Raw genomic sequence first — 21,664 nt, 5'->3', positions numbered from 1 at the left:
GGCCCATTTGGGATCCTCTGAGAATCTGTACCAAATAATCAAAGCATTTTAAAAACAAGGAAGTACATAAAAACCCACTCTAAGTTTTAAAAAAAACAGATGTTGTTGATGTTAAGCAGGTTGCATATGTTATTGTTGTGATGGTGTTATAACTTATTTAAAAAGTGACCAGGGGTCTCTCACACTACACCATTATGGCAATATGGTTCCACTTTAACTGTCATAGGAGCAACCTAGGCTGGTTCCACACAGGGCTTTAACCTGCACCTAATCAGGTTAAAGAAACCCAATTGGGTGTGAGTTAAAGTCCACACTCTCTCTCCAAAACCTGTGCTTTCCTGGGAGGATGTCTAGATGCCTTGCTGGACCTTCAGGCAGAGCACCCAGACATCAAACAAAACTCCCCAGAAAAAGGCTAAAAAAAATAATAATACTTATCTAACTGCCATTAAACTGCTGCTGGCCAGGAAGGGGGGGGGGGAGAAGGGGAGAGATTTTCCTCCTTGCTCTCATCTCCTGGTGCATCATTTCTATGCACCAGAAGGACTCCTGAAGCATGTTAATGATGGTCGGGTGAGTAATTTTCTTTTTAAAGGGTTTTTGGAGAGGGGGTTACAGCCCTCTGGGCTTTCCAGGTTGCTTCAGCCTGGAAAACCCAAGAGGGTTGTGCAAACTGCCCCCTTGGTAGTTCCAGGACTACCAAGGGGGTGATCCACACAGAGCCCAAACTGGATTAGACTCAGGTCTTTCAGGGTTCCTGCTTTGTCCCAAATTAATTCAGTTTTACCAGAGACGTCATTTGAATGCCTCCGGTAAAACCGTGGATCTTCTGCATTATGGGCCCTGTCTGGATGGGCCCCTATAAAAGTCTGTGTTATGTATTTTGATGTTCTCTAGTCAAGAATTCCAAATCTTCCTCCCTAAAGAACAAATCCCAGGATTCCACAGGAAAAATATCCTTCTGGTGGGAAATGAAAAATGAGAATCCAGACTTAAAGTATCCAGACTTAAAGCCTACATGTGCTCCCAAGGCCACACTGTATCCATCCCTGTTATTTTTGTTATTGAGATTGCAATACTGGTTAATAACATAAATGCTCACATTTTCCTTCAAATGATGGAAGTGATATCTTGCTTGCTTCTAAGAAGCAGATTTAAATGAAGTGTTGACATTTTGAATCTTGACAATAGCGCAAGATATAGAAGGCTAGAGTTCAAAATACTGGATATGAAATGTGTGTTTAATGTCACATTTGAATACATTTCAGAAATGTGTAGTTGAGAAGTTAGGGGGAGGGGAATAATATCATCTACTACAAGACACAGTAAACATGCTGGTTTTGCATCCACAATCCTTCCGGAATTCTGGGTCTTTAGATGTTATGGAAATGTATTTTCCTGCACCCCCCCCCCCCAATATGTGGTTCTAAAGCAGGCATGAGAAAACTTCAGCCCTCCAAGTGTTTTGGATTTCAACCCCAACAATTCCTAACAGCCAAGAATTGTGGGAGGTGAAGTCCAAAACACCTGGAGGGCCGAAGTTTGCTAATGCCTCTTCTAATGCTTCATGAAGCTCCCAGACTCATTTTAAAACTTTCTGCAAATTCAGTCCTCTGGAAGAGAAATCTATCACTTTCCCAGAAGGCCTCTTGAGGACCAAGTATGAGAAAGAGAGGAAAGAAGGAGAGAGGGATGGAATAAACTTTTAGCTCTGCCTATTGCTAGCTTCAGTCCTGCCTAACATTAGCATGCTGTTTACAACAGTGCTGAGATCCTATTCCACTTCTGGTACAGTTTTGCCAATATCAGAGACAAAGTTAGTGATGGACAGGAAAAAAGTGGTGTCAACAGATCAAAAGCAATGAACAGAAAGTCAGTTCTAAGCCATCAATAAATTTCTGCAAATCTTGTCTTTGAAGATGAGTTTGGTATAGTCCATTGGCTAATCGTGCTACTGGAACAGTGGCTTGAAGTTTAAGATTCAAACCATGGCTGTCCCTGGCACAGGTAATTTTCAAAGACAGTGATTGTTTGGCTTCTCCACATCTTGATGTTTTCTCCAATTTTTCGAGCAGGTGTATATCTGTCAATTGGAGCTATACTCCATGAATCTGATGATGTCATTGGAATACACCAAAATTTAAATAAAATATATAAGGTGTTACAAGACTTTTTGCTGCTCTAAAGTTACTTACTTGAAAATGAACAAAATGACAAATATCTAAAATATAGGACTGAGCAGAGGTAGTTTTTTCAAGTAGCTATGGTTCAGATTAATTCAATGAATGCATCTCTGTATATTTTCACTTATGTTTGGATAATCATATTAGAAACCTTATTTTTACAGAACTGTAATGTAGTGTTCAACATACATTTTCCTATAGGTTGGATGGATTTTTCACAAAATAAATGTATCATGGGGCTGCATACTACATACTACTCCAAGAAATGGAATAACATTTAATTTTTCTAACTCACAGTGATTTGGGGGAATGCAGTGATTTAATCCAGGACAAACTGGTAAGTGACCTTGATTTTTTTCCCCTTCTCATCCCATGTAATGCAGGATTTGGCTTGTTTTTTTTATCCTCTGGGATTATTTGCTTTGATGTACTTGTGAGAAATAGTGGATAGGATGATTAGGCTGAACACGCTGGACTGGTCATTACATTCCCTGCACAGAAATCAGTTAAGCCTGGGTCAGGCCTGCAGCCAGGATTTTCATTCGGGGTGGGGGGGTGGGGGGTGGAAAGCTGAGTTTGATTCGGGGGGGTTGAGTCTGAGTGAAAGAGGGTCTACCCTAGCAAACCTTTTGTATCGTTACCCCAATACCCCCATGCATATGAGATATATTGAGCATGGTGATCAGATCATGATATGAATAAACATAACAGTCTAAATAATGTACCAGTAAGGCCTTTTCGCAGACCACCATGAGAATTTCGGGGGGGGGGGGCTGAAGCCCCCAAAGCCCCTCCCCCCCGGCTACATGCTTGGCCTGGGTCATTCCCAGATTCATTTAAAAAGCACCATCCCTAAGGAAATATGTCAAAGGAGGCATTAGCACATGCTCCCCAAAGAACAAAGTCTTTGTATACAGATGGGATTTTGCTCCATCATGTACATTCAACCAAAGTTATTGCTGCAAACCCTGGCACTAGAAATGTATAACCAAATTAAAAAGTGACCACTCGTGCTCTCTCGCTCTCTCGTGCTCTCTTGTTATCAACAATGTCTTGTTTATTCTCTCCCCCAAACATGTATACTTTGTTTAAGTTCTTTGGCGACATTGTCTGTATTTCTACAACCCAAGACATTGAATGGCATGTCCATTATTTGCTTTTCAAGTTAGATTACCTGAATCTGCAGTGAAAGTAACCGTAGGATCTAGCAAGCTTCAAGCATCATATAAATAAAGAAGATGAGGAGAACAGAGAGGTGCTGTGTTGTGACAAAATTACAAACTATATTTGAAAAGTCGAAGGCTTTCATGGCTGGAATCACTCAGTTCTTGTGGGTTTTTTCGGGCTATATGGCCATGTTCTAGAGGCATTTCTCCTGACGTTTTGCCTGCATCTATGGTAAGCATCCTCAGAGATGAGGTCACCTCTGAGGATGCTTGCCATAGATGCAGGCGAAACGTCAGGAGAAATGCCTCCAGAACATGGCCATATAGCCCGAAAAAACCCACAAGAACTGAGTATTTTTGAAAAGAACGCATGAGTAAAGGAGATGAGGGAGGTGAGGCTTTGAATCAGGAGATCAAGGGATTGGAGCTTGGAGGGAAATAAAAGTGCTAAAGTGCAAGATAAATGCTGAGGAGGTTTTGTGGAGGGATGCAGTCTTGCTGCTGGAGCTCACAATCTACAGAAGCTTTTACACTTTTATATTCAGATTATTGCTCTCAGCAAGTTTCCTTGGCTTCTGGGCTTTCCTTTTTTTGTCTCTGGGATGATTAGAGAAACTGGGATTCCTTCTAGCCATTCTCACTCTTTGCTACATCACTTCTGCTGTTCTTCCTGCCTCTCTCATTATTTGCTTCGGCTTTCAAGCACTCCAAGACAGCAGGCTCAGAACAAAGGGCTACCATTATACTCATCTCTATTTATCCTTCTGTGGAGCGGGAGGAATTTGGGTCTGCCACCGAATCAATGGCATGAAGATTCACCTTCATCTCCTTCATCTTACTTTGCTTCAATCATCCTGAATTGAACAGCAATTTCATCGTTACATTTATCAACAGCCTCATCAGCAAGGGGCTTTCCATTATAACATATAAAATCTTTTTTCTTACACTTCTTCAGCATAGCCAAAGTACGTTAGACAGAAGATACGCAAGAAGACTTGTTGGTTATAACTTTCAAATCCCTGAAGTGAACGCAATGGCAAATTAGGACTCTGCCTCTGCAGATAAAAACTGGGGGCAGAAGAGGCAGATAGTTGAGGAATTTAACCCTAAGATTTTTGTTAGTGTTGCTGGCTTGCTTTTATTATAATTTGCATCTTACAATCAAAAATATCTTCACATTTCAGATATGGACTGTTCTGTCTTAAAATAAAGAGTCCTAAAATGGGTTTAAAGGATAACTAGCTTGATTATTTGCTGATTTCTGGAATTTATATCCTTATTAATGAGGGCAACTTATCTGCTTCGATGTGAATAGAGTTTGGTCCAAGCTACTCTAAAGACACCAAATTCTATGGAAGATAAGCAAGGTGAGCCCTGGATGGGAGGCTGCCAATGAATAGCAGGTGCTGTAGGCTGTATTTCAGAAGAAACATGTCAGGAAGCTAAAGCCCTTCCTTCCAAGGGTATTCAGGAATAGTCCAAGGTCACAACAGAATCAGTCCAAACAGAGTTCAAGTGATAAAAAGAATCCAGCTATCTATTCCAAAGGTCAATAACAAGGGGCTCACCAAATGTCGCTACACATATTACACATCAAGTCCAAGGTTCAAAATACAAGGGTCAAAATTACTGGCTGATATATTCCATACATTATTATTCTTTCCAGCAAGGAGCCGTTCCAAACACCAGCCTTTATGCTGCTCCTGCAAAGTCCTTACAGCTGTTCTCTCCTTCTTTGGGCCAACCAATTGGACTTATGAAGCTCAATGGCATCCACTAGGGGTGTGCATCATATCTGGGAATTTCAGTAGTTTCAGAAACTGAACCTCTGAAAACAGTACAGATGATGGGGCTTTAATTGACTCAACTGAACCAAACCATGTGGTGGCTGAAATCAGATGCTTTTGGATGCTTTCAGCTATACTGTGGCAGAAGCTGGACATGTGTTCTCTGGGTTTCCCCCCTTTAGCCTTGCTTGAGCCAATTAGAGCAAGAAAGCAGATAATGTGTTTGATTCAATTCCAATCTTTTTCTTTTTCAATTTTATTAAATTTTCTTAGTTTAATATATTTCTGTCCTTTTTTTTTACTAGTTCACTAGGGAGGTGAGGGTGGGTGGGTGTGCATTGGGGGCTGTGAAAGGGCATTTTGGTTTGGGGTTTTTTTGTTCATTTTTTCTCCTGGGGGGTGGGGGGGGGTTAGGAAAGGGAGAGGATAGCCTGACTCCCTTGAGTCCCCATAGGGAGAATACTAGTTGTATTTCACTTTCAGTCCCTAGCTATCTTCTGTACTCTGTCCTTCACCCCCCCCCCCATTTATTTATTTTTAACAAAAAAGCATTTTCTTCTTCTCGTTTACCTCTTTGACTGACTCATTTATCTCCTCTCCCATCACCTTACTTTTTGGTTTGAATGTACTCCTGACCTTCTCCTGCTCTTCTTCTTGAAGAGCCTCATTTTGCCTAGATGCAGCTGTCTCTATTACTGGAGGGTCCTGCTCAGCTATAGCAATCTCTGCAGTGACAGGTTGCTCATCCCTCTTGGGTTCAGATGCTGCTGCTCCTGCCCCATGGTCCTGACAGAACAGTCAAACCATCTCTGAGTTTTCTTGATTAAAAAAACCCCCACACCAATTCATGGGGTTGTTTTGCATTAACAAGTGACTTGAAAATGCACAACACAAGGAGATACAGTTCAAAACTTTGGATAGTTTTTTTTTTAGCATTTAGATGGAAGCCTTTAGCAGATTCACTGTCCTACCAATATGAGAGCAAGCAGCATATTAATGTAATAAAATTTATAAGCTTTATTCATATTGCCCTGAGAAGTCACATCTTGCAGTTGCAAGCACCATCAGTGTGAATGGTATCTATAACAGACTTTCTGCTAGATGCCACTAAATTGTATATTACGAATAGATTGAGGCAAATTTGGAAGCTCCTGAATAAATGACACCTTGAGATTGTAAAAGATTAATAAATTTTCTTAAGATCACTCATACCTTGCTGATAGCACAGCCCAACAAAATAATTCTTGGTATCTTGGTTTATAGGCCTGTTCCTGGAGTTATTTCAGAAAATTACATTAGATAGATCACATCAGCTATAGTTTCTTATATTGGTTATCATAATTTTCTATGGGCAAGCAGATGGTGACTGGTATATGGCATATGTTCTTTATTTCAGAATCTAGATCTAATGGAGGAAAATGGTGCCATTTTTTGGAACCAGCAAGTCAAATATATCCAGAAATAGGGCACCAAAATGTGTGTTGGCTAGTGATATATTATTGTACATCCACTAGCATTTGGGGGTAATTGTTCCATGTACACAACATAGTGAGTACTACACTGAGCAAATCAGGAGAACAAAGGTTTGTGATACTATTGCAAAAGATAGAAAACACCTGCCTTCTTCCATTAGCTGACCATTTTGAGATGTTACCCAGCAATCTGCCTAACAAACTATCAATAGTCAGGCAGTAGCATAGCAATACAATATTCTAGAAGGATGTACCCTCATCACGAACATCAGAAAACATTATTTCATAAAAGACAAAAAGGCTGCTACATTTGGCTCTGTTATTGCACAGGGTAAATTGAACAAGAATGGTCACTTTCCTGTAGAACTGTGGTTCTTAACCTTTGGGTCCGCAGGTGTGTTGGCCTACAACTCCCAGAAATCCCGGCCAGTTTACCAGCTGTTAGGATTTCTGAAAGTTGAAGGCCCAAACATCTGGGGACCCACAGTTTGAGAATCACTGTCGTAGAAGCTTAATGCAGGTGAAATTTTGAAGTGCCCTATCAATCTTTTTCCAAGTGGTGGTGGAGGCAAATGTTGTACTGTTTCCAGGCAAGTTTTTTTACCACCATTCTCAAGACTCTTACCATCAAAGCAGCAACTATACAGTTTTTCCAACATTTCCTGCAGGTCCAAGTATAGTTTCCATATCCTTGTCATTTTATGTTATTTTATTCATTTACCTCCTTACTTTAAAAATCCCCTGTTTACAGTCATAAGTGGAGGGAGGCTGCTTCAAAGTGTGTGAAGAAATTTAAAATACCTCTAAGCTTACTGACTGGAGAAGCAAAGTGGCCATGTTTTATGACTGTGAGATAAACGGGGCAGTGAAAGACCATGGTTTATAGGTCAAAAACATGGGGAGTGCCAGAATACAGTTCAATAAAGGGCAAACCTTTTTTTAAATCCACTACTGACTGAAATGCCACATTATGATTTATCTGTTCTTTGATTGTAAGCAAGGGTTACTGTGGCAGATACAAGTGAAGTTAGGCTCTTTGAACCATTTCTCCCCAAATGCAACCATGACAGAGAGACAGGGTGTGTTTAGCTGTGTGTTTAATTTCTACATAATATGTTGAACTGCACCATAAGCAAAATTTCTGTCCTTCCATTTGAAATGGACCTTCTTAAAACAAAATAAAACATATGAAAAAGAAACACAATAACATCTTTGAGACTAATTGGGAAGAAGACATTTCAATCATGAGCTTCCATAAATGTAGTCCACTTTATCACACCAAACCAAAATGATAGCTGTGTTACAAATGTCTCCTTGAAAGGAAATCTATAAGTTGCTAGAACCTGGTACTGAGAGACAGAAAGAGTCAGAACCGTCTGCCCCATATATTTTGATTTGTTTCTTTATATCTCATATATATTGTTCATAAATGCGAGCTATACAGCTTTGGCATCACTAGATAAGTAAAAAAGAACATGACTGCTATCATGTGATGCATTTGCTGCATCCAAAAACATTTTGAGAGATATGGATACATCCTTATATTGCAGAAAATGTCAATCTTCTTAATTAGATTTATTTCCTTGCATCATTTTTTTTCTACCACACTGTCCAAATGAAAAGGTTAATTCCAAACTGAAAGCAGTAATTTTTCATTCCTACTACTTGTGTTATGTTTGGTGCCACTTCTTCTGTTCTATATGTTGTTTTAAATGTTGTTTTCAGTTTGCGGTGATCACAAACATTGTAACAGGACATGACAGTGAGGAAAATTGGTTGCTTAAGTGTGACACAATCAAATTGTATAGCTAAACATATTCAAAGCATAATTGTCTAAAATATTGAACAACTGTATAATTACAAGTTGTAAATATATATGTATATTTATGTTAAAAAATTGAGGTGTTCCAATAGCATCTATGAACTGCCATTGTTTCTGAACTTATACATTATGTCGCTCAACCAACATTATTTAAAAACACACAAGAAATGCATGCCATTATTTACTTTCTATTCTGTTTTAGAAAAAAATGTGTTTCCATGTTTCACACATCTAAACTTGAACACAGTTTTATAATGATCTTTTCTTCAATTTATTGAAACCCAAAAGAGTTTGTAAATTTGATGCATTATTAGGCTATGTTAACAATAAGATGTACAGTTTAAAATAATATTTCACATGCATTCTTTGTTAAATCCATCTTTTTAAATAATGGATGTTGCAATTTTTGAAGTTCACAGCCTAAAAATATAGCATTATATAATAAAGCTAATAGTTATGAGAAGTGATTGTAAACATGTAGGCACAGGCAATGAAGTTTTAAATTTATTAAAATATAACCACTGATCAGAAATTCAGAAATCAACAACAGCTGCACATACCTTGTATACTTACAATCATCAGCACGCTTAATGTAAGCATCGGCCTCCTCACTGAACACAGTTGGAGGTCTCCTGAGTAAACATGCATAAAATTGCACTGCCAGTCCAATACACACTAATAAATTACAGAGCTAGACAGGCACCACTGTAGATATTGCATTTTATTTTAAAATGTATCTCTCCTACCCACCTTTCTTGAACACCAAAAGGAAGTGATGGGCTTGAATACAGAGTTATGCAAAAATATATAGCAAATGTCATTATAATCTTTCAAAGTAGGACATTTCATTACACTTAGCAGGATATACTTTTGGCGTGTGATGAGGGACCCAGCAATTATGTATGGTAGCTACAAGGATGGAGAAACACTGGCTAGTGAAGCAAAATCTTTGTGCAAGAAGGAAAGTATAAGCATCCCTTTTTAATTTTATTTTATTATTCAGTTGCAAAGTATTACTTCATATTGGTAAGCACTATATATAGAAATCTCATGAGCACTGCCAAGGAGCTGATACCTAGGAAAGATATCTTCTGAAAATGGACAACTCTGTAGCTAAATCCCAACATGGAGAAAGCTGCAAGAAATTATCATTCTAAAAGTATTTCCTAAGAAAGAGATCTGAGACATATCACAAACCTAGAGCCCGTCCAGACATCCCCTTTATTGCGGAAACTTCCGCAATAAAAAGGAGGCTGTCCAGACGACCTGCAATGAAGTTTGAAACTGTATTGAACTGAATTATATAAGTCTACACTGACCATATATTGCAGTTTCAAACACTGTAAATTGTGTTTAGTCTCAAACCATAAAAACCCTGGGTTGTACCGAATTAATTAGATAGGGCATTTATTCCACGCCTTCTTTGAAGGTACGGGATAAATGCAATATTTCCAGTGTCTGGACTACAATTCCCACAGTTTACTGGGCTAAATAAGCTCAGTAAACTGTGGGAATACCCACCCCCTCCCCTCAAGCCCCTAGATCCCTTAGAAAACTAAGAAAAACTTACATACTCTCCAGTAGAAGTTCTGGAGAGCTCTCCCAGCAATTAGAAATGATGTGCGGGGGGGGGGGGAAGCACCCCCCCCCCCACTCTCCTGGAATATCATTTCTGTGTGCCAGGAGAGCCGACCGAGGCTTCTAATGGAGGATAGGTAAGTTTTTATTAATCTTCTAAGAGGTCTGGGGGCTTGGGGGGAGGGGGTAAGGGCCTTCAGGTGTTATCTCGGGCTAGTCCTGAAAGAACATCTGAACACCATGCGCTTTCTGGGGTGGGTGTGGACAGGCCCCTGGTAAAATCCATGTTTTTCAGATGCGGGTTCTCCCAGGATTAGGGCCAGTCTGGATCCAGCCCTAGACCGCATTTTCACTGCCATTTTACAGCGTTTGAAACTGCAATATATGGTCAGTGTAGACTCATATAATTCCATTCAATGCAGTTTCAAACTTCATTGTATGGCAAAATAGATGAGACCCTAGATTTTTGTTGAGAAAGCAATATAAAATGTGGATTTAAGAGATCTGGGTCACTCTGGAGTGCTTACACTCCAGAGTGACCCAGACAAAATGGGTGAAAGATGAAAGAGAGTCCACATACCCAGTGGATCTCTGGAACTACATTCTTATCTCCTAGCAAAGAGCTGCACTAACAATTGCTGTAGAGCAGTGTTTATCAAACTCTGCTCCTCCAGATGTTTTGGACTTCAGCTCCCACAATTCCCAACAGCTGGTAAACTGGCTGGGATTTCTGGGAGACAATGTCTAAAAAACCTGGAGGATCAGTGTTGAGAAACACGGCTTAAAGCACCTGAAAGCAAAGCAAAAGCTTCGAGCATTCCCATGGAAATACTGGACAAACAGAGAAAGACTTCTTTTACCTTTCTCTGTGGGATTTTGCAGCAAACGTATTGTTCCTATGCTTCCCCTTCAAAGGTTTTGAAGGGAAAGCATAGGAACAATACTTACTGCTCAACTCTGGTTTTGGAGGGTTTTTTTTTTTAAAAAAAAAACCAAAAAACAAGAGAACTAGTAATATGAAACACCCTCATAGGAAGTGTTTTTTGGTGTTAACTGTAATCAACTTTGACATGGCATGAATGAGGGAGCTTTTTATTTATTTACCACATTTAACCCCCCCCCCCCTTCACAACCCTGAAGGGGACTCGGGGCGGCCTTGCAAAGGCAACATTTTAATGCCATATATTAATACATCGGTAAATAAACAAAAACATTTAAACCAAACCCATTGAAAAATAGGATTAAAACATCAATTAAAATCATATGATCCAAATCATATTCCAGGGCCAGTCTAAGATGTCATTATATTAATTTGTAGTCTCATATTGCACTACTCCCATTACTGGCAGAAAGCCTGATCCCAGAGCCATGTTTTCAGTTTTTCCTGAAGGTCAGGAGGGATGGGGCAAATCTAATTTCACTGGGGAGGGAGTTCGATAAGCAAGGAGCCACCACTGAGAAGGCCCTGTCTCTCATTCCCACCAGTCAAACTTGTGAAGGGGGTGGGTGGGATCAAGAGCAGGGTCTCCCCCAATGATCTTAACCTCAAAGGTGGGTCATAGAGGGAGATATGTTTAGACAGTAATATTGGAAGTCATCCTATCATCAACAGTCCTATTCAGGTCGTGCAGACACAGGACCATGATTTCCTTGATTGTGTCTGTCTGTCTAGAATGTCATCGTCTTCTTCTTTTCCTACACTTTCTACCTTATCTTTTTAGTCCCTTCTATTATCATTCACACTGCTAGAATGGATATGGAAAAAAATCCCCATTAACACAAATATGCCTCTTCTCCTTAACATTCTAGCTGCATGGTAAAACATAAACTAGGCTCCATTTATGCAGAAAAAGAAAGAAATAAGCCTTTTTTTGCTTCCATGATGCCTTCCATTCCAGAGATTAATATTTAGGTAAGCAAAACACCTAACACATAAAACAGCATGTTACAGCTCTCATTTGTTTAATCTGGTCATTGACCTATCACACTAATGTGTTTATGGTTAAGGTTTTTGACTGACTGCAGTTTGCTTGTGTCATTGTGTTTTATCTGCTCATTTTTTTACCCATTTTCTTTTACTTAAGGGATATTTGCACATATGTCCCTCCCACTAGGCAAGTCTTTTTGATCTCACTGAAGCTTCTGGAATTGAAAAGAGGAAATGATACAATACCCCTCTCCCTCCCATTACTTTTTTCCTCTCTCGTTCCCCATGTTGTCACATCTTCTCCACAGGGCTGGGAGCCCTTTGGAACAGTATCGGAACGGGAATTAATGTAGGAGGCCACAGTAGAAAACAGTGTGGAAAAATAACTTCTCATCACATATGCCTCCACTAGATCAAAGGAACATCCCTGAGGTGTTATCTGTTTTTATTATATTTGCATCTTATTTTCCACTGTCGTTAACCACCTTGGGCTCCAATATGTGGGGGAAAGGGAAATATATAAAGAAAAGTGGAGAATTTAACAAGCCATTAAGAATATTAAGGCACTTCAAACAAAGAAACTTTATTGCCTGACTTTTAATTTTTGTGTGTGTGTTCCTGTTCAGCTTGCAGCCATAGCAGAGGGGTCTCTCTTTTCACCTACACACTTCACATAACATTTCAAAGCAAAATACACTTCTCTTCCCCTGCATGCTATTTTACCATCTTTGTCTGATGAAGAAGACTCTGAAGCTTCAAAAGCTAGAGTGAAACATATTGTCCATTTTGTTAGACTCAGTAAAGATATCACTGCAGGATAGATTTTGTTGATCTTTTTTTGTAGTTTCCACCATGGCCTTATAGTAAATATGTCATAATGCAGTTGTTCTTCATGGGCTAAATACAGCGTTCAACTTGTGAGCACTGTACACATAATAGAATTGTTTGTAAGTGAATGAACAAGGATAGGAATAAGGATAACTTTCCCCACCTTTTCCACCAGTACCTGTCTCTCAGCTACTCAATAGCTGGATCTTGCAGGTTTCCCAGGCTTTGGAGTTCAATTTTGGGCATATACTACCAGCTGCAGCATTTCCCTTTTCAGTTCTGCTGGATTTTGCTGTTCTTCAAATGAAAGAACACCACCGGATCATGCCCAATAAGTGGGAAACATAGTCAAAGGAGTCAATAAAGCAATTACTTTTGTTCCCATTAAGATATAGGCATGTTCTTATGCTGTATCAGAAAATACAGTGTGAGTTTCTATAGACAAGAAACTTACTGTGTTAAATTCACTCAGTGCCCAACAATTCCAAATAAAATGCATAATTTACAGATTTTACTTTTTAAAATGTGATTAAACATCACTATTTTCTGAAGACATTTTTCAAAGAAAATTATTTTGTTACCACAATTAAATCTGACAGTTTTACTAAATTATATCTTTCTCCAAACGGAATATTCCATAATTGAGCACAAATTTTAAAATATTTATGATACTGTAATAGTTCTATGGTAATATAAAAGGGCACAGTTGATGTCTGTACTAATTCCAGGATTTTAAGCAATTTGAATCAAATTCTGCCTTTTGAAAAATCAAACCAATCTTCTGTGTAGTCCAGTACTGTTTCATTCTACAAAGCCTCAAGCATATATCTTTCTTTCTCAGATAGTTAGGACAGAAATGTTGGACACTCATCCTAGGGCAAAACATATACTATTTAAGGTATGCTCATGTGCTTTAATCAAAGTAAAGATGAAATGCCTTTGCTTACCTCTTCAAAGAAATAAGATATTTTGAGCATAGAAGCAATGAGGTAAAGATGCTCTGTAATATTATATTAGACTTCACATTTTGTTTTCTACAGCTTTATTTTGTATTATATGATAGCTTTTTATATTACTAATTTTTTTCAAAGAAATAAAGATGTGAAATATATTTAACATTTAGACTCTATTCGATATGTGGAATCATTTATAAGTGAAAGCACAAGGATAGAAAGAAGGGTAACTTTATACTTGCTTCTCTCCCTGGGTAAAGCACACATTTGAGACCAGATGCAAAGTTGGGAGGACAATCTAGGACCCTACATCACCTTTTTTTAAAAAATCATCTTCATTTCAGAAGTAAATAAGGTATTGTTGAACCCACTTCTGGAAAAGGCATTATTAGAAGGAACACAGTATGGAGAATTGAAAGAAATGATGCTGAGACCTGGATAGTATGAAGAACAACGTGCTCATCATGTTATCAGATTAAATCACTTGGTGTAAAAACTTTGTAAGCAAGGAACTTTTATTATTATTATTATTATTATTATTATTATTATTATTATTATTGCTTACCCACCTCTCCACGAAGCTCAAGGTGGGACACAAAAGTCAAAAAACACATAACTGTACAGCATTCTATAAAATAAATATATCAACATATTTCTATGAAATTCATTTATTACAGTACATAAATCAAAAATAAAATACAGTAAACACAAGACGTGAATTTAAAATTCATAGTTAATAATTGACTGGGTATGCCTCCCAGAATAGATAGGTCTTCAATTGTCTGTTAATCAGCTAAATCAGCTGCCAAATTTCTTCTGGAAGGTCATTTTACAGTTCTGGGGCAGCTGGCGAAAAGGTCCTCTGTGTGATGAATGTCAGTCGGGTTTTAACAGGCTGGAGTAACCATCTCCCAGAGGACCTGTGTGTGGGGTGGATTGCACTGGAGAAGGTGATCCTATAGGTAATCTGGACCCAAACCCTGTAGAATGCTAACAGTAACAGGAAATCTATGTTACCAAGATAGCTGAATGCCTGTGATAATGAGATAATTTGCAAGAGTGGCTCCCCCAACCTATAATACAGGAGTGTCCAAGTTCTACATCTTCACTGGCCAACCCTGCTGGGTATCACTATGGGACACAGAATAACTCTTCAAAAATAAAACTAGAAATGACTGAAACTCATCTTCCTGTTGTATATGTCTGGGATGTATGTGGTGGGGAAGCAAGGTGTGCTGCATCTTAATGGAGAATTCATGCCCTTAGACCTTTACCTACATTATCATGTGTTGCAGAGATTGACAACATATGACAGCCCAGGTGTTATATGTTGAAATTTATCTGAGTAATGTAAAAGGGGTAGAAGATCTTATACATTTGTATACACAACACTGCAGAAATATCTAGTCAAAGTGCAGGTCATCACCTACAAAGCCCTAAATGGTTTGGGAGCCGCCTACCTTTGTGACCGTATCTCCCGCCATGAACCATCTCGGGCCCTCCGATCCTCCAGGGAGGCCCTTCTCTCACCCCTGGCAGTCTCTCAAACTTATCTAGTGAGTACAAGGGAGAGAGCCTTTTCTGCTGTGGCTCCCTGACTCTGGAAGTCACTGCCTGGAGAAATTAGGAAAGCCCCTTCCCTAAAGGTCTTCAAAAAGAACCTTAAAACCTGGCTCTTCCACTGCGTCTTTGATGAGTAGGTATATAATCCCACATGATTGCTCTGCCTCAAAGTTCTGTCATTGGAGTATATGTCCCCCCTCATAGGAAAGCTTGCTTCCACAACTACTCCTGGAATGAGCCCTTCTCCGTAAATTATCTGCTTCCCTCTTTTATCTCACCCGACTTTTTAATTAGTTTTAATCAGTTTGTCCTCTTGATTACTACATGTTGCCTGCCCATCATTATTGTGCCTGTGCATATTCTTTATTTTTCATATTGTTATGTATTCATGTGTTTTGTTTAACTACGATGTTATTGTTTATTGTTCACATTTTCAGTTTGTGTTTTTGGTATTCTTTATTGTAATTGTCATTTGGGCTTGGTCTCATGTAAGCCGCTCCGAGTCCCCATTGGGGAGATGGTAGTGGGGTAACAAATAAAGATTATTATTATTGTTATTATTATTATTATTATTGTTATTATTGTCAAAACATTCTTAACAGATTGATGTGCCCCTCAAAGAGGACTTTTGTAAAATATTTGGACTCTTAAATATCACACATACCTATCACATCTATACTGGCCATGTCTTCTCTGATAGATAGTGCTAAGCTAAGGGAAAAAAATAGGGGAAAGAAAGGAAAACCCAATACCCATCATAATTGTTTAATGCAAGAAAGGCAACACAAGATTACAACTAATCTATGAAATCAAAGTGATATTGTCATTAGTCCGTAAGGCTCAAAGGGGAAGGCAGAAGCTTCGGTTTTACTCTATCCAACTCATTCATACTATTGCTGTGAGACTCAGGGAAATGGAGAGGTGATACAGATAAAAATCTTTTGACAATCTGTTTTTACTAGGAATAAGAAGGAAAATGTGGCACTTTCTCAGAGGCCTCAATAAATTAGAATTATCCAAAAGAGGATTTGGCTTAGCAGACCTAAGAATATACTATGAAACGTGTGGATTGGGCAATGTTAAAAGATACAAGGACTCTGACATTGGAAGGCTTTGATTTGAGGTTTGGCTGGCATGCGTATCTATGGTATGGTAAAACAAAAATATAGAAAAAATTGAAATCAATTTATTAGAGTATCTTTGATAAAAAAAATTGGAAGAAATACAGGAACAGAATGCATTCAAAAAGCTATTATGGCTCTGACCTATAGAGGTCTTACGTGAGAGAATTAAGTCAAGACCGCTGGATTACGTATAAAAATAATAATAAAAAGCAAGGAGAAGGTGTACTTAAACCACAAGAAGAAATTAAAAAAGAAGACAAAAATATCTCATGGTTCCAATACAGACAAATAAGAGAAAGCTTTAATAGAATCATAGAATCATACAGTTGGAAGAGACCTCATGGGCCATCCAGTCCAACCTCCTGCCAAGAAGCAGGAAAATCATATTCAAAGCACCCCCACAGATGACCATCCAGCCTCTGTTTAAAAGCCTCCAAAGAAACAACTCTCTGGGGCAGAGAGTTCCACTGCTGAACAGTTCTCGCAGTCAGGAAGTTCTTCCTAATGTTCAGATGGAAACTCCTTTCTTGTTGTTTGAAGCCATTGTTCTGCATCGTAGTCTCAATGCTGGAAGAAAACAAGCTTGCTCCTTCCTCCCTATGACTTCCTCTCACATATTTATACATGGCTATCATATCTCCTCCTCTCAGCCTTCTCTTCTTCAGGCTAAACATGCCCAGCTCTTCAAGCTGCTCCTCATAGGACATTCCAGCTTGTCAACATCTCCCTGCAGCCTGGGAAATGTAGTCTGGGAAGGCAAGTACCTCTGCTGAAGAGTATTCAAAAGACCCCGCCCTAAATTACATTTCCCAGAATTCTGGCCGTGCCAGAAGAATGAGCTGTCTGTATTAAAGCCCCAGTGTAGGTTAATCACATGTGCTTAGATTGGAAAAATTCTTTAAAATCAGTGGATGGGCTAAAACTTGACAGGCTTTCTGCCCTGTTTATGTTGTTTCATAGGGCCACAACTTGAGTGGATACCTCTTGTAGTTTCTTTTTTTTTTTAAATGGAAGTAACTTTTAAAAATTCTAGAAATCAGTAAATGAACGAATATTTTTGAACCTTTTCAGGACTGATTCCCTGCTTATGTTGTCTCATTGTGCAGAAATTCAAGGAGATACCTATTGGAGTTTTTTTTTTAATGTAAAAACTTTAAAAAATTCCTAAAAATCAGAGGATGCCCAAAATATTCTGACTCTTGGCAGGATTAAAGTCATAAAGGTTGCCTACAAGCATGCTAAAATTTATCTTGATAGTCATAAAAGGACAGAAAACGAGCCTAGCAACTTTTCCCATTGTTGTTAATGGAACTAATCTTAATGATGCAATTGAGAAGCTTTGGAGATTCAGATTATGAAAAGAAATGAGGTGCCTCCAAATCTTTACTAATTGAACGGGGGGGGGGGGGGGGATCTGAATCTCTGAAATGAATTACTAAATGGATTTCAGCTGTTTCACACACATCTAGTGTATAATATATTAAAACTAAAATTATTATAAAGTGCTGAGAAACTCTGCTGAGAAACATTGAGCAAAAAATGTCATTTCCTGCAAAAAAACTTGTTTTATGTAAAAAAAAATACCATGTGCAAATTTTGCACAGAAGTCCTCAACCAAAAAAAAACAAAAAAAAAAAAAACAGTTTTATTCTGTGAAACAAAAATATCATTTTTCCTGTGCAGAAATGCAAAAATACCATGTGGAAATGTTGTATAGAATAATTTCTGATGTGAGTATGATAATAAAAAACTATGGTTTTAAAAAACTTTCTTCCAGTGGAAACAATTGCTAAAATATTCATTGCAGTTTTTGTTAGGACATGATTCAGAGCTTGAAAGAACAAGCATTTGACTCCTGTCCCTGCCAACATTCCTGAGGCAAGATTAGTGATACTACACTTAGGCAGAAAAAATGAAATGCACCTGGTTTGACCACAGTCCATGTGAAAAAGATCTTGGACTCTTCATGAACAACAAGTTGAACATGAGCCAACAGTGTAATGTAGCAGCTAAAAAAGCCAATAAGATTTTGTGCTGCTTCAAAAGGAGTATAGTGTTTAGACTGAGGGAAGTCATGGTGCCCCTCTATTCTGCTTTGGTTAGACCTCACGTGGAATACCATGTCCAATTCTGGACACCACAGTTCAAAAGAGATATTGACAAGTTGGAAGGTATCCAGAGAAGGGCAACTAAAATGATCAAAGGTATCATGCCCTATGAGGATCATCTTAAAAGAGCTGGGTATAATCGCCATGTATAAATATGTGAAAGGGTGTCGTAAGGAAGAGGGAGCAGGTTTGTTTTCTGTTGCCCTGAAAACTAGTCCTTGGACCAAAGGATTCAAATTACAGGAAAGGAGATTCCACCTGAACATTAGGAAGAACTTCTTGACTGTAAGAGCTGTTCAGCAGTGGAACTCTCTGCCTCTGAGTGTGATGGGAGCTCCTTCCTTGGGAGCTTATAAACAAAGGTTGGTCATCTGTCAGGGATACTTTGTGCTTTTCCTGCATGGCAGGAGGTTGGATTAGATGGCCCATGTGATCTCTTCCTACTCTATTATTCTAACATTCTATGATTCTAAAGACTACATTTCCCCATTCACATGGAGTAGAGAGATCAGGATGAAAAGAAGGTGAGAAAAGGAATGAATTGACCATGAGGTCTTAAAAAAAAAGAACATGCATCTATGTCATCAATTAGGATGAGAGAAGAAAGGTCAGAGTGCGAGAGAAAACAAACAACTGCAAACATTCAGGAATCATGGGGGAGGGATGACCTCAGCCAAGCTTAATGCTATATATCTGGTTTTCCATGAGGAATGCAGACTTGAGCAGTGTGGAGTTTAATTCCAACCCCTGAAACAGATAAATCAAATCCAGCTGTCCAGACTTCCAAAAGTCATGGGATATTCCAGAGTTTCCCTCAAGTTTGCTTAAAGTAGGACAAAGTTTGATTAAACCCCAAAAGTCCAGAATGCTCTCCAGAAATTGATGGGCACCTAGTAGTACATTTTCAATTACTCTGTTTTTCTAACCAGTGCAGACAAGCCCTATATTGTGAGTTCATGATTATGCTGAATCTCACTTTAGCTATTTTTAGATGAACGGGAAATAATCATCACCTCCTCACACTACCATCATTCCCACCCTCATCTGCTTTCCATGAATTGACATGAGAAGGGGTTATCATGTTCAGTTTAGTTCGGGTGTCATGAGGATAATCATAGCAGATTTTCTTTCATTTGTTTCTACAAGGGATAGAGGTTACACCTTCAAGCAGTAGTTCTTAGGAAATATTAAAAGCAGATGGTGGGTTTCAAAGCAGTTCAGATAACAAAGAGAGAATGAAAGCTCAAGAGCACATCTTTGAAATGAAGTTAGCTTGAGGTCTTATGTGCAAACAGCTTATTATAGCGATCTCAATCGTCTTCTTCCTGCAATCTCAGGGGAGATATCTTGATAAATTGATGCATTACAATATTTTTCACACCATTTTCCAGGTCAGGTTGTGAAGTGAGGGGGGCTTTCTCTGAAGGGAATCCATGAACACACGTAAATATATAGCAAGGGTTGAAGGATAAAGGAAGGGCAGGGATGGGGAATCTTCTCTGAAGTTATTGGAGTGCTTAGCTAAAAATGGAACTTGCAGTTTCTGAAAACATCTGCACTCCCCAGTTATGATTGCCACAGTGAAAGATACTATGATAAATTAGTATAAAATGGAATTATGTCCTTCTTCAGAGATTTGAAAACTATTTTAAAGTCTCTGGAAACAGAAGGCACTGCAACATTTGAATTAACACTCAACCTTTTAATGTTTCCTTTGGAAGAAAAGCGCTGTGATTGACTGCTAGAACTGGATGAAGGAAGAAGCATTTCGACCAGAGTTTATCACAAGAGAAATTGATATAGCACTGGTTTTGAACTCATTATCTGAACATCCATATGTGATAAAAGTTAAACAGCGCCTTGTGCTTTCCGATTTTTTCTTGAATGTTGGGTGATTAAATTGCATTGAATAAAATAAATGGAATGCCATAGAAAGTCAATTAAAATGTTGGAGAAAATAAGCAGAATGTCGAACACTTAAGAAATGCTTCTACTGTGAAATTTAAATGCTATAATGCAACTGCTTTGCTGTCAATATAGTATGGCACTGGAATATAAAAGGGTCTTAATATTCAGAGCCAATTTTACAGAAAATTCATATGGAAACCAAATTTTTCATGTTCTTTATTATATGTTTTATGAAGATTCAATACATTCCCTTGCTCCTTCAATTCTTTTTCTTTCTTGTGTAAACAGGTATCCCCTTATTACCTTCAAGGTCAAGATGCAAGAGAAGGGTTGTACATTATAACATTATAAAGTATAGCTTTGCCATGGGTCTACTATATCAGTTGAAAACGATGACACTGGAGACAAGCTTTAACGCAAGATGGACATCGATTCTTTCTGAAACTTGGCAGGCTTAAAGTGGTCAATGTGGCTTACAACTGTGGCGTATTTCATTCTGATAGCCATAGACATATTTTAACTTTTCAAGGCTCTGAGGCAGAGAGAGTGTGACTTGCCCAAGGTTGGAAAGATTGGAAAGATTTCCTAAAAATCAGTGGATGACGGATCTTCCTGAAACTTTGCAGGAATGATGCCCTGCTCATGTTGCCTTATCTGCTAAAATTTAAAGATTTTAGAAAATGTATTTCTAAAAACTTTTTTTAAATTCTAAAAATCAGAAGATGACTCAAACATTCTGAAACTTGGCAGTGTTTGGTTTAATTCTATTTTAATGATGATAATATTTAGGTTTTATATTGTATATTGATGTTTTTATCACTATTCACCATTTTGAGTCTTTGTTAAGAGAAAAAAGTGGCATACAAATAAATAAATACAAATAAAAAAATACAAACTATTTTTAACTTGGTGATGCAAAAATAACCCCAATGTTTTTAGGTTGATAAATCCATTTTCCAGCGAAGCATAGACGGCTTTAGCCACGGGTAAACACTTTCACAGGAAACATGCTTTGATACGCACCATACAGCTTAATTCAAAATTTAAAAACTCAACAGACCTCTTGTAGTGGATATCAAAAGCCTGACCTTCATTCAACAAAGATGGATATACCAGGTAGTAAGCAGAACTGTGGTTAAAATGTTCCTATCATTTATGTATTTCCAAGATTGGTCCAATGTTATAGTACAATCTCATGAGAAACAGTTGTAGCATATTAACATATATTGGCTCTTATGGTCATGG

At 38.3% G+C, this 21,664-nt stretch overlaps 1 long non-coding RNA gene across 2 annotated transcripts in view; it reads left to right on the top strand.

Annotated features, from left to right (window-relative positions):
• Positions 1–21,273, top strand: part of LOC137096617 (uncharacterized) — a 52,655-nt gene extending 31,382 nt beyond the window's left edge. For both annotated transcript variants that reach the window (XR_010909548.1, XR_010909547.1), the window contains 2 exons: positions 2,481–2,520; positions 20,708–21,273. This is a non-coding gene — a long non-coding RNA (uncharacterized lncRNA). The remainder of the gene's footprint in view (positions 1–2,480; positions 2,521–20,707) is intronic.
• The last annotated feature ends 391 nt before the right edge of the window (positions 21,274–21,664 follow it).

The sequence above is a fragment of the Anolis sagrei genome, chromosome 3 (genome assembly GCF_037176765.1).
Source record: "Anolis sagrei isolate rAnoSag1 chromosome 3, rAnoSag1.mat, whole genome shotgun sequence".
Lineage (NCBI taxonomy): Eukaryota > Metazoa > Chordata > Lepidosauria > Squamata > Dactyloidae > Anolis > Anolis sagrei.
The sequence above is the reverse complement of the archived record's forward strand: the minus strand, read 5'-3'. Positions and strand labels throughout refer to the sequence as shown.